The 13,310-nt window shown below is 36.9% G+C and overlaps 1 protein-coding gene across 3 annotated transcripts in view; it reads left to right on the forward strand.

The window, feature by feature from the left end:
- Positions 1-1,343: 1,343 nt before the first annotated feature.
- The window catches only part of LOC127449788 (glucagon receptor-like), a 140,144-nt gene continuing 128,177 nt past the window's right edge, over positions 1,344-13,310 (forward strand). For all 3 annotated transcript variants that reach the window (XM_051713339.1, XM_051713340.1, XM_051713341.1), the window contains exon 1: positions 1,344-1,571. The gene's annotated coding sequence lies outside the window, so the exon portion shown is untranslated. The remainder of the gene's footprint in view (positions 1,572-13,310) is intronic.

Below are 13,310 nucleotides of genomic sequence, written 5' to 3' on the forward strand. Positions count from 1 at the left end.
TGATAATTCAGACACCGTAGGGGACCAGATTCCCACAGACATAACACAGCAATGGATCTCATTCACAGTGTGTTCTTAGTATGATGACATTCTGATGGTGCTTGTTTCCATATCCCCATCTTTACAGTAAGTGTAGAACATGATGTTTATATGCAGGAATAAAGGTAATGCGATTACATCCGTGCCATGACATTGTATATATGCCAAGTGAGTTACTGCACTCGCTGCAATTTCTTTTGGTCCCTAAATGGAGAGTTCTCTTTGAGCATATCAGTCATGTGCTTTTTCCATGGTTTAAAATAGAGATCAGTTCCATTGTAGTTTTATGTCTAAGAAATTTGCCGAGTTTATTTGGCTATGGGGAGACCGGGGCTAGTTGTCACACAGGGACGTTTCTCTAGATCCATCTCAGAAATTATAAGGTTTTGAGTCAAAAATAATTTCAGTGAATTCTGTCCTTCAAACTAAAATGTTACATTTCATCATAGTTTTGTAATAACTGTTGAGTAAACAAGTGAACACAATAAAATTACACTGAGATACATTGAGGCAGGTGTTGAATGAAGGTATATTGTAACCAAAAAGTTGACCAGACAGGGGTATTTTTTTTTTTTTTTTAAATGTGAAGTTGGGGCAAGTTAACACATGCAGTATTCATTTATTTTATACAATTAATGAACTACACTTTCTGTTGGCCAAAAATGTTATTTTTTTTTGTATACTACTCTTTCCACATTTGCAATTTCATGAATTGTGTTGTACTGTATAAATTTAGCTGAAAAGCCTATCATAGGCTAGGTTAGGTCAGGTTCCCATTGTCCCAACTTACCACGGCCCATAAGGTTGACAGGGGACAAGTTGCCACAAAAGCTTAATGTGTGTTAAATGAACAGTGTCTTTTTTTCCTCCTGGGTAATAACATTGAGAATGCTTAACAGACTGAATATATCTGTACAGACACTTTCAAATAGAAACCCACCCTGAGATATTTGCTGGAGTACAAATTGTCAACCAGCCCAGGTCTTCTCTGTTCAGCTTATAGTAAACAGATATAAGTAAATATTGTACAAATGTATATAGCTTTAAAGAAAAAAGTAGGCTTATTATTAGTAATAGGGCTATGTCATTTTCATATTCAGTGTTATATTTGGAGAAGTTGGAAGTTGCTACCTTTACATGAAACCGTTTTACACTGTGCCAACGATCGCAGAGCTGTTGACTGTAACTAATGATGTCATTTGGTTAAACAGTATAATAATTCAGTTATTGTATATTAGCTAGCCTACTGACGTCAGGCTGATGATGCAGATGGACGCTTCACAGCTTCACTTTGAACACTTCATTCGAGTCTGCAGTTCCTTCAGCGCAACTCACGTGTGTCATCATAAACCACTTACACCAACACAGAAAGTGTAGATTTATGGTCTCAAAAGGATTCAACCTGCATCATTCCATTCAGGATTGGATTACATGTTAAATCCTGCACTGGGATTGTCTCATTCGGTTCGTCGGAAGATGCGTGACTGTGGATCGCAGATTGGGGACTTTCGCGGAATTAAACGAGCTTTAAGGTAGATTACTTTTAATATATTTTTCAACTGTTTTAGCTGAAGTTTTGTGCTGGAGAGTTAAATTAGAGGATGTTGCACTTTCACTTTGTGTTTTTGCAGGGTGTGTTCAATAAAAGGGCATTTATTAAGAGATCCGTTTGTAGAATATGCACGTAGATTGATTATTAAGATTTAGCCATTTGTTTATTTTTAGTGGCGAGAAAAGAAATCGAATGCCTAAAGGAAAATCTATCGATTCATGTAGGTTACTATTTCGAAATGCACCTCTTAAAAACAAGTTGTTTGCTTAACCGCATTCTTATCTCATGTTTGAAAAATAAAATAAAATAAAGTTTATATATATATATATATATATATATATATATATATATATATATATATATATATATATATATATATATATATATAACGCAAATATGTAGCAAGAAAAAAATCAAATAAAATTAGGCTATCTGAGTGTTCGATCAGAAGTAGTAAAATGAGAGTCAATACAGATTCGTAGTTGTATTAATTAATTCGTGAGAAAATAGCATATTAAACACACCGCAATAAAGATAGTTTAAGGTTAGCGTTTCGGTGTTTTTCTTTCTTTCTTTTTTTTTTTTTAAAGACAACTAAGCAATTACAGTCCTAAAAGGTGATGTATTTGCTTAGTCCTGATTTGTGAAATCAGATAAGGCCACTTAAACTCTCTAAATCTACCGATTTTACAATTTGACCTTTTATCCTTTAATGTGTATAAAAACACGACACTACATGCCAGGCCAACCTTAAATTAATCAGGCTGATTTGTGAATTTTCTCATCTTTTTTGTCTGTCAGATGTTTGCAAGTCGTTCAATTGCATTAAACCCTACCAAATGTTGCCATATTTAGTGGATTGAATTCACGCGTGTCGCGCGCGCAGCAGATGGACAGCGCGTGAGGCACGAGAACTGGCAGCATTGATCTGTGTCGATTACATTTATACAGACTCCAAAATATAGTTACTTGGTTATTTAGTTGGTTATACGCTTACGTATCCTATAGGATAACCTTTATCCCGACCACTTTAATGTTTCTTCACAGTTTTAACTTAAGTAGTCTTAAATTTTAGTCAGTCACTCACGCAAACGCGAGTCGCGAGAACGGACAGAGCAGCAGTTAGTTGAAATGCACCGATCTGTGTAGGTTAGTTATTTACTCTTACACATGGACACTTGTTCTGACCTTTACTCTTTAATACTTACTCTTTTAGCCTTTAATCCTCTGCAGACTTGAAATGTTTTCTGCTTTTCTGAAACTGTAGTTAAGCATAACAGTGTCTCAAATGTGGTTATGGCCATTTGTTCTGCCAGTGTTTATGTTCTCATTTAAGTCATACTGTACAGTATTGGTAAAGTGCTCTTCTCACACCTGGATTTCGACATGTACTGTTTAAAACATGACAGTTTCTCCTCCATACTGTATGTCTTTGCATGCAATTAGAAGCACATACAGCACCACTGTTTAACCTAAGATATTCATTGCTATAGTGTGTGTGTGTGTGTGTTTGTACTGTGTGGTTGTCTGAAGTGTTCTATACACAGCAGTTGCTTCTAGGTCTGATATGTATAACTGGACTTGACATCTGCTTTGTCCCAATACTTACAAAAACCTCTGAATTATCTAGGAGTGCAAACTTGTTTACCTTGCAATGCAAACAAAACCCCATCCAGACTGTTTTAATGCTTGAATAGAACTGAAGTGGCCGTTAACCATCTGATTCATTCAAACATTTACAGTTCTTCATAAAGTTCTTTCTTCTACAGCATCATGTCGTGCAGATTAGGAGCTGTTACAAGACTATTAAAATGTCATATTAAGCAATCAAGTGCTTTATAAACCTCAGGGCATGCTTTGCATGAGTTAGTTCTAATGTTTTTAATCCTATGTGGCAGTGGGGGCGTGGTCGAGCATCCGTCCGGAGAGAGAGAAAGCGGTAAGGGCGCTTGAACCTGAGCTAGATTATGTGTAACACCTATCTCTTATTCCAGTGAGCATGGGGAGAGTGGCATATAAGCAGCCACACCATCAGCAGAGAGGGAGAGAGAGTCTGGCACAAAGAAGGCCCCGGTGCTCCTGAAGCTGTTTAACCTGTTATGTTTACGAAGCTGATGTGTTTAAGTGACTACGTGTTTATGAAGCTGATGTGTTAAATGCCTATGTGCCGGTGAAGCTGACGAGTTTGTGAAGTTGTAAAGCACTGAAGTGACCTATTAAAAGTCCTACCTGAGCCAGGAAAAACTTGCTTCCCTGTGTTCTCCTTCCCGCCGGTTGTGGAGCTGTCTTACCTCCTATTTATATCTACATGCAGGGATGGTCACAGTATGTGACACAAGTGATGATTTCAAAGCCTTCAAACCTTTTGTCGTCCCACTCTCTCTTGCCCTTCTCATTCAAATCAGACCTCATCTCTGTCCCTGAGGTGCACAGGCATCCTCTGCTGTGCATTTGGCTTGTTATAGAGCTTTAGGACAAGTTCTTTCTTGCATATGCATCACTTTTTGTGAGACGATCATGAAAGCTGTGTCTCCTACATGGTCTAATGATGAATGCGAGTGTAACTGGGGGAATTTTTTTTGAAGAAGAAGCCTCTAATGATTACAGCTATGAACTTCTCTACATGCCCTGATGGCATCATCTCTTTTCATGGGCGGATGGGAGCTATTTTTAAATCTCTTGGCTTTGCTTACTTTAGTGCACATACTGGTTTTCTTTCTGATTTAATCAGTACAGCATCCCTGTGTTTTCTTGCCAACACAAAGACCATTAAATTAAATAAATAAATGAATTAAAAGATACATTACAAGTTCACTCATGCGATTCCAAAAGCTAAGTGTAAATTCAGGGCTCCACTCCAGACTATCTAATGAGAGTGCCACCAAGTTCTAGATAATGCTTCAGCACACGTTTTCTTTCAAATGAAAGATAAAAGAACAGGGTCATTGACAAGAAATGTGGTCCGAGGTGAAAAAATTTGAAATTTTGTTTTTTTTTTAATGGCATTTTCTACCAAAAACAAAAAATGATTTAATGACTTTAAACATGTCTGGTGGTGTAATCATCAAGTGAAAGGTACTGAAAACTTTTCTTGCACAAGTTACTCCACTGACCTGAGGAAAATGTGCCTTTTCTTAAAGTCAAAATATCTAATATTTCTTGAACTTCGCACACAGTCATGTATCTTTTATTTTTTGTCACAGGACAGTAGAATGGCGACCTGTATGTTGGTTATGGTACCTAACTTTGATTTGGTGGACAAAAGTTTTTCAAATACTAAAAATATTTTAAAACAATAGTTTCACTGCTTTTTTCAGACAAAATCAGATAATAAGATTATTCCAAACTACTTATAACAACATTTTCTTTTTTGTTGTTTTTTGCAAGAATTTCAGATTTTAATTAACTTATTTTTTTTAGTCTCCAGATAGTTACACTACTTTTGACAAATGTTTTTACTTTAAGCCTCAGAAAAATATCTAAATGACTTTGCACCAAGAAAGTGAAACATGCAGAGCTGTATTCAAGTAATTTTATTTACATTTTATTTTGTGGGAATTGAATTTTTTAATAACTAAGTAGATGTGGAAAAAAATTGATTGACCCAATAATAACAATAGCGATATTTTTTACCAAGTGCAATTTATAATAATATTGCATATTTTGTCCCACAAGAAACACAAGCACTGAATTTGAATTGGAATGTGCACATATTGAATTTTATTGATATATACTGAATATACTTTATTAGGGCTGTGAATCGATTTTTTTTTATTTTTTTTATTTATTTATTTATTTTTTGTGTGATTTAATAACAATTTATCATTGTAAATTACAACAAACATTAATGTAATCTAAATAATTTATAATTACATTTACTTTATACTTTGTCTAAAAGAACTAGCAAGAAATTGGTTAGTCATCATTTATTAATTAAATATGTGCATGTTAAAATGTTTTTTTTTTTTTCATATAGACTAATTTTTATTAATTAGACACATTTTAACTGGTATAAATCTTTGATACAAGTATATGTTAACATACCATTAAATCAGTGGACATTCTGTAATTAAAAGTTGGGCAAAATCTTCTGCCGTTTTCCAGTGGAGTTTTTTAAATAGAATGAAATGGGCAGATTCATTTCATATCAAACTTTATTTGCAAGAGAAACTTAAGTTTACATTGCCAATGCATTATTAGATACTAAACATACAAATATAAAACATATTGAATGCTGAAGTTTAATGTGCTGAAGTTTAAAATCTCAAAACTTATTTTCTCTGGCTGCCATTCTGTTTCTATTACGTGGTTTCGCTTTTTACCCTGGTTTAGATGAAAGTGAGAGAGCGTCTTCTGGCGATGTGTAGAGATACAGCAGCTTGTCCGAATCTTTCCCACACCTGGGTCACCGCTCGTGGGTGAAGTCTCCATTCGCCATACAGTAAATCTGCTCCCGTGTTTATTATACCCAGGACATGCTCGTGCATAATGAATAGGCATGCACTGTGTCACAATCATTTTAGCAACAGGAAGTAGGGAAAAATATTAGTTACATTTCAGCAGGTGAAAACAAACAGGTACTGCATTAACTTTTGTTACATTTTCCAGCCCTAATATACAGTATATTTACCAATAACATCTGTAAAATGTTAATTAAAATGTAATTTATATTGGGCAATGTAACAGTATTCGGACAGTGGAATTGATTTGGGACGTTTTCATTTCATGAGGCTATTGAAATTATTGGAATAATCTTGGAATTTCTGAAGGCAGATTAAGCCAGTGACATTTTCTACAATCAAACATGATTAAAACAGAGCATAATTTACACAGGAGCTATTCAAAGGGTCAAACAAGTTCAAAGTCAAACAAACTTGCTCTGCATTATGCAGACAATTGGCCTATGTCCACGGTTTACTTGCTGTTTTGTCTTACTTTCAAACAAATGGCCTATGCACATAATCAAAAACACTTTTTGTTGTCCACTTTTGTAGTTTTGTAGTTGTACCAGTACGGTTTCTAATAAAATAATCCTACCAGCAGGAAATATGGTCGCAATCTGGAGCACTGAAACTGCTTTTTATTTTTTCATTTTTATTTAAGTGGGTATGTGTCAGCGGGAAAACGTGGTGTGTCTCCTCACTGTGGGTGTATGAAGCTCCACAGTAAGCTGTTTTCAACTCATCAGACTCACATTCACCTTCTCCTGTCTGCAAAGCGGCTTTAAAAAAACTGTGTGTTATGAGTTAGAAAGTTCTTCTTTGGCTCCAACAGACTGAGGTAGAGATTACCAGATGCATGCTGCATGCATTGTCATAAACAGTGTAGGAACTCACTTACAGTTTCTGTCAGCCTTTGGGCAACTCTTGATTTGTTTCAGGGCAGTTCGCATGAATTTGCGTAGCTAGAAGTGATTACATTCATGGACTTCCGTAGAGTATGTTTTGCACTTAAAGTGAGGTTATTTAGACAATATCGCAAGTCTTATACTTTACAAATTACATGTCTACAAATCTGCAAAGAGACTTGAGAAATAATGTTTAAGCACCATAAACATTTTCTCCACAAATGAAGATCTATTATTTTTTCCTCTATTTTGTCAACTACTACTGTAGGCTTGAATTTTATTAGGTTATAGAAAAAGACAACAGTAATAGCCTAAATATTTGAGTTTAATCAATGATTGCTCCTGCACAACCTGCACTATAAGGCTGTTTGCTCGTGCTGTAGCGAGTCTTTGACAAAGGAGGGACTTATGAGTCAGTGCAAGAAAGTGAACGAGAATGATTCACGACTGAAACTAGTCTGAAGGCACTAATGCAAAGTGTGGAAACCACACCACTAACTGGACTCCTGTGTGCTAAGAATAGTCTTTGTTTTTAATCAATAGCTGTGCCTCTTTTCCAGGAGTGGATACACTATATTGCCAAAAGTATTCGCTCACCCATCCAAATAATTGAATTCAGGTGTTCCAATCACTTCCATGGCCACAGGTGTATAAAATGAAGCACCTAGGCATGCAGACTGCTTCTACAAACATTTGTGAAAGAATGGGCCGCTCTCAGGAGCTCAGTGAATTCCAGCGTGGTACTGTGATAGGATGCCACCTGTGCAGGTCCAGTCGTGAAATTTCCTCGCTACTAAATATTCCACAGTCAACTGTCAGTGGTATTATAACAAAGTGGAAGCGATTGGGAATGACAGCAACTCAGCCACGAAGTGGTAGGCCACGTAAAATGACAGAGCGGGGTCAGCGGATGCTGAGGCGCATAGTGCGCAGAGGTTGCCAACTTTCTGCAGAGTCAATCGCTACAGACCTCCAAAGTTCATGTGGCCTTCAGATTAGCTCAAGAACAGTGCATAGAGAGCTTCATGGAATGGGTTTCTATGGCCGAGCAGCTGCATCCAAGCCATACATCACCAAGTGCAATGCAAAGCGTCGGATGCAGTGGTGTAAAGCACGCCGCCACTGGACTCTAGAGCAGTGGAGACGTGTTCTCTGGTGTGACGAATCACGCTTCTCCGTCTGGCAATCTGATGGACGAGTCTGGGTTTGGCGGTTGCCAGGAGAACGGTACTTGTCTGACTGCATTGTGCCAGCTGTGAAGTTTGGTGGAGGGGGGATTATGGTGTGGGGTTGTTTTTCAGGAGCTGGGCTTGGCCCCTTAGTTCCAGTGAAAGGAACTCTGAATGCTTCAGCATACCAAGAGATTTTGGACAATTCCATGCTCCCAACTTTGTGGGAACAGTTTGGGGATGGCCCCTTCCTGTTCCAACATGACTGCGCACCAGTGCACAAAGCAAGGTCCATAAAGACATGGATGAGCGAGTTTGGTGTGGAAGAACTTGACTGGCCTGCACAGAGTCCTGACCTCAACCCGATAGAGCACCTTTGGGATGAATTAGAGTGAAGACTGCGAGCCAGGCCTTCTCGTCCAACATCAGTGTCTGACCTCACAAATGCGCTTCTGGAAGCATGGTCAAAAATTCCCATAAACACACTCCTAAACCTTGTGGAAAGCCTTCCCAGAAGAGTTGAAGCTGTTATAGCTGCAAAGGGTGGGCCGACGTCATATTAAACCCTATGGATTAAGAATGGGATGTCACTTAAGTTCATATGCATCTAAAGGCAGATGAGCGAATACTTTTGGCAATATAGTGTATGTATTGGGGCTGATACAGTACAGTACATCAGGGCCATAACCACAATATACATTGAGGGGGACAAGTCCCCCCAAATAATCAGATATGTTCAGAATGTCCCCCCCAATAATTGATATCCTTGTTGCTGTTCTGCTGCAGTTCATTAAGTTGTTGCAGAAATAACATAATGTTTTAAAAAAAAAATTACATTTTTAGTGTGCTCAGTAGTCTAACACTGCTCGTCAATGTCATATGACGAGACCAATCAAATCAATGAAGGCGGGACTCAAATTTAAGAAGCTGAGCTGGAATCTCGTGGATTATTCCAGCACCACGTAGCATGCACGCATCAGTGTCAGCAGTTCAGGTTAAGAGTGTTAGTGTCATGTAAGATGTCAGTATCCAACTAAACATGCAATATTTGACCATTATTTTATGATTGAAATGTTGTACAGACCAACAGTAATTTCCAAGGGTGCAAACTATTCACCATTTGAAGAAATGTGCCTTTTTGAATTAAAAATATGTCATGTATAGGACGTGATTTGGATGTCATTCATAATTTTGAACAAAAACATTAACAGAGTAGTTTTTAGCATATCAGGCTTAAGACAAAGAGTGAATTTGTGTACATTGCAAAGGAACTGAATGAATGTGGTTATCTGGTAAGTTTCTGAAGCAGCTTTTTAGAAAATTCACTTGACATTGTCTAAGAAAATGATCTATAACACAAAGTAGAGTGTTTTCACCCTCAGATTAAAACTAGAACATAGTAAGACCTGTGACTTGTGGCTTCAATTGAGTTTTTAGGTTGTGGTAAGGACAGAGTCATATATTTTGAATACAAATATGATTAGGTAATCATTAACAATCAGTTTAGACTGTTTTATTTTTAGTATGCCTTGTCAGGTCTATGCTCAAAAAATGAGCCACCAGTTACTAGTAGTAGTTCACCTAAAAATGGAAAATGTACTTTTACTCACTAATTTACTCACCCTTATGTTGTTCAAAACCCCATATGCTATTACTTTTCTTGGAACATAAAATAGATATTTTAAAGAGCTCTATTCAATAGAATAACAGTTTATAGTGTGCAGGAGCGGTCAAGCTTCAAAAAGGACAAATACTATAAAGCACTATTAAAGGTTCAGTATAAAGACATCATAACAGTAGTCCAAATGACACGTGCATTATATTCCAAGCTTTTCTGGGGACACACAACAGCTTTGTGTTGTATGGACTACTTTTATGGTATATTAACAATGATTTTTCTTTTCCTTTGGTCCTTGACAGCAGTGGTCAATATGAACTGTTTTTGTATGGAAAAGAGCAGCGTTCGGGTTCTCAAAGAAAATATTGTTCTAAGATTCTTTGGGGTGTCCCCTTTACTTGAGGACAGTAAATAATTTAGTGTATTTTCTTTTTGCTAGCCAGCTGACACAGTCATGTCATTTTACAGATACATCAGTGATGAAAAGAAATTCTAATTATATTAATATTTTCTTTGATACAGCACAAAAAAAAGAAAAAAAAAGAAAAAAGAAAAGATGACTGAAACAGGCAAATTGCTAGCAATGTAGACAGTGTTTGTCTTGTACTGTGTGAACTTCTGTGTGAACAAAATGTATGTTTTAAAACTAAAAATTTGGGCCTTAATCGCATTAAAGCCTTTATTCAGAAAATGATTGCATTCAGATCTGAGGACAATTATATTTGTGACCTCAACACACGTGACTCCCCACCCCTAAACGGCCTTGCAGTACAAACACACACTGTGATGCAGGATGCTTAACATCAAGTCTGTAATGTGTGTGTGTGTGTGTGTGTGTGTGTGTGTGTGTGTGTGTGTTTGTTTTAATCTTAGTGCAGTTTCTTGTTTTTCCACTCTGTTCAAGCAGTTTCTTGATTGCTACCAATCTACGCTTATAGTGTCTGGTATACAGTTGCAATCGAAATTATTCAACCCCCCTAAGACAGTAAGGATTTACAAAGGTAAGCTTTTCTGATGACCCAGAATTTTTAAACTTTACATCTTTGAATGTGTCACTCAACTGATAAAGTCATAGTGTGAATGTATAACCTAATATTTTTAAATAGCAGGATGTTTTAAAAATACAGCCATGTCATAATTATTCAACCCCTATTGCATGTAGCTGTTTCTTAAATATGTAAGGCTACACAAGTAATTGTTTTAAAACAAAATTAAGTCATGAATCTGCAATGGCAGTTATTTAAGTTTTAAAATGTGAGTTTAGCGTTGTAAGCAAAAATGTATTTCTATGCAAAAAATGCAATTAAAATAAGCTCATAAGATAATAGAGGAGATTATTTAATTACACAAGAAGGGTCATGGCTAAAAGTACATTTCCAAGGCACTTCAATTTCCAGTAGACGAAGTTGGCAGCACCATTCATACATTATAAAATATGGTACAACAGCAACCTTCTTGGGGTGTGGAAGAAAGCAAAACTTCACCAAGGGAAATGTTGACTTGAATATTCAAGAAGTAATTAGGAAAGACCTGTGGAGTCCTGGAAGAAGGTTTTATAGACGTATGACACTAAACTGAAAATGAGTTTTAGACCCATGGGTCAGCAGTACGTCTGGAGTAAGATGACAAGGTGATGACAAGAACGACACCATCCCCACAGTCAAGCATGGAGGTGGGTCAGTCCTGTTATGGGGGTGTTTTGTGGCTGCAGGAAACGGCTATCCTGACTGTGTGACAGACACCATGGATTCTTTCAGGTATCAGGCCATTTTGGCATGAAAAATGTGATGCCTTCAGTGTGTAAATTGAAGGTCGGTGATCACTGGACTTTCCAGCAAGACAATAACACCAAGAATACATCCAAGTTGTCCAACATATGGTTCAGGGACTGGTCATGGAATGTCCTTAAATGGCCCTTTCAGTCCATCATTAAAATCCCATTGCAAACCTTTGTTGGGATTTCAAGGAAGCAGTGGCAGCACAGAAACCAAAGAATGTCAATGAGTTGGAAGCTTTTGCTCATGAGAAATGTGTAAAAATTATAATAGAGAGGTGTCCGAAGCCTGAGAACACTTACCTGAAACATTTATTTGCTGTTATTAAGGATAAAGGATGCTCCACAGATGATAGACTTTAGGGGTTGAATATTTTTGACATGATATTTGTGGAGAGAATTATTTATTTTTTATTTTAAAATTTGGGTAAACTGAACTCTGTCCTCAAAATCACTCAAATGTGTATTTAAAAACCTGCTTTGACTGTTTACTGAGGTTTTAGTTGATGTGTTTTAATTCACATCAACAGAATGTATTGCTGGTCAGGGGGGTTGAATAATTTTGACTGCAACAGTATTTTTAGCTAAACGGCTGACTCAGCTAGTGCATGTGCTATCAAAAATGGAAAATGGAAGTTCTCCCACTTAAAGTGGTAGTTCACCCAAAAATTCTGTCATTATTTACTCACCCTCATGATATACCAGGTGTGCATGACTTTCTTTCTTCACCAGAACATATTTGAAGAAAAACAGAAAAATATCTTTGCTCAGTAGGTCCTTAAAATGCAAGTGAATGGAGATTTCTCTTTTGAAGCTCAAAAAAATCACAGATAGCACTAGCTGACAGTCAGCATAAACGTCACTGATACGACTCCAGCGGTTAAATTCATGTCTTCTAAAGTGTTATGATCGCCTTTAGTGTTAAAAAATAATATTTAAGTACTTTTTAACTGCTTCTGTTAAGCTTCACGAGAGGGTGAGGGTCTCTCCAAGCGGTCTCTCGTGTGACACATTCGCATTGCCATGATACAGACGTAATCTCACGTTCTCTCCTCGGCTGAGACATCCAGGATAAGCACACAAACGCACCATTGTGAGTAAAGAAACAGATAAGTACAGATCTAAACCAAAACCAACCAAGCTACTGTACACTTGTAAACAGCGCTGCTCTTCCGGATGTGTCGCACGTGCATCAGTTCTCACGTTTCAAATGCCAGTGCGATTAAGACATGCGTGTACCACTGCAGAACAGAAGCATGATTTAGAGTTAAAAGTACTTAAATATTTATCTTTTTCGCACCAAAAGCGATCGTGTTGCTTTAGAAGACATTAACTGGAGTTGTATGGATGATGTTTATGCTGACTATCTGTGATTTTTGGAGCTTAAAAAATTGGATAATTTTTTAGATTATTTTAAGGACCTCCTGAGCTGAGAAATTGTTCTATTTTTCTTAGGGATGCACAATATATCAGCAGCCATATCGGTATCGGCCGATAAATGTGAATTTTAAAGTTATCGGTTATTGGTCTGATAAGAAAATTTGGCCGATATATTAAAGCCTTTATTATATTAAATATATTAAATATATTATGGCTTTTTCAGGCACATGCTACTCGCCAAGTTGGTTTTGATTGGTGCCTCCTGGATTTGCTTTAGAAGTTCATACTGGATCTGAGTAAACACTCCATTATACAGTATTTATTTATGTCACATGCATTTTCTTTTTTCTTTTTGTATAAGCATATTGTTGTGTTTACAGTGAGTTTGAGAATTGTTTGCATTCCTTAGTTTTGTCTTTTCACAGATTTGA

Source organism: Myxocyprinus asiaticus, chromosome 13 (assembly GCF_019703515.2).
Source record: "Myxocyprinus asiaticus isolate MX2 ecotype Aquarium Trade chromosome 13, UBuf_Myxa_2, whole genome shotgun sequence".
NCBI classification, from domain to species: Eukaryota; Metazoa; Chordata; class Actinopteri; order Cypriniformes; family Catostomidae; genus Myxocyprinus; species Myxocyprinus asiaticus.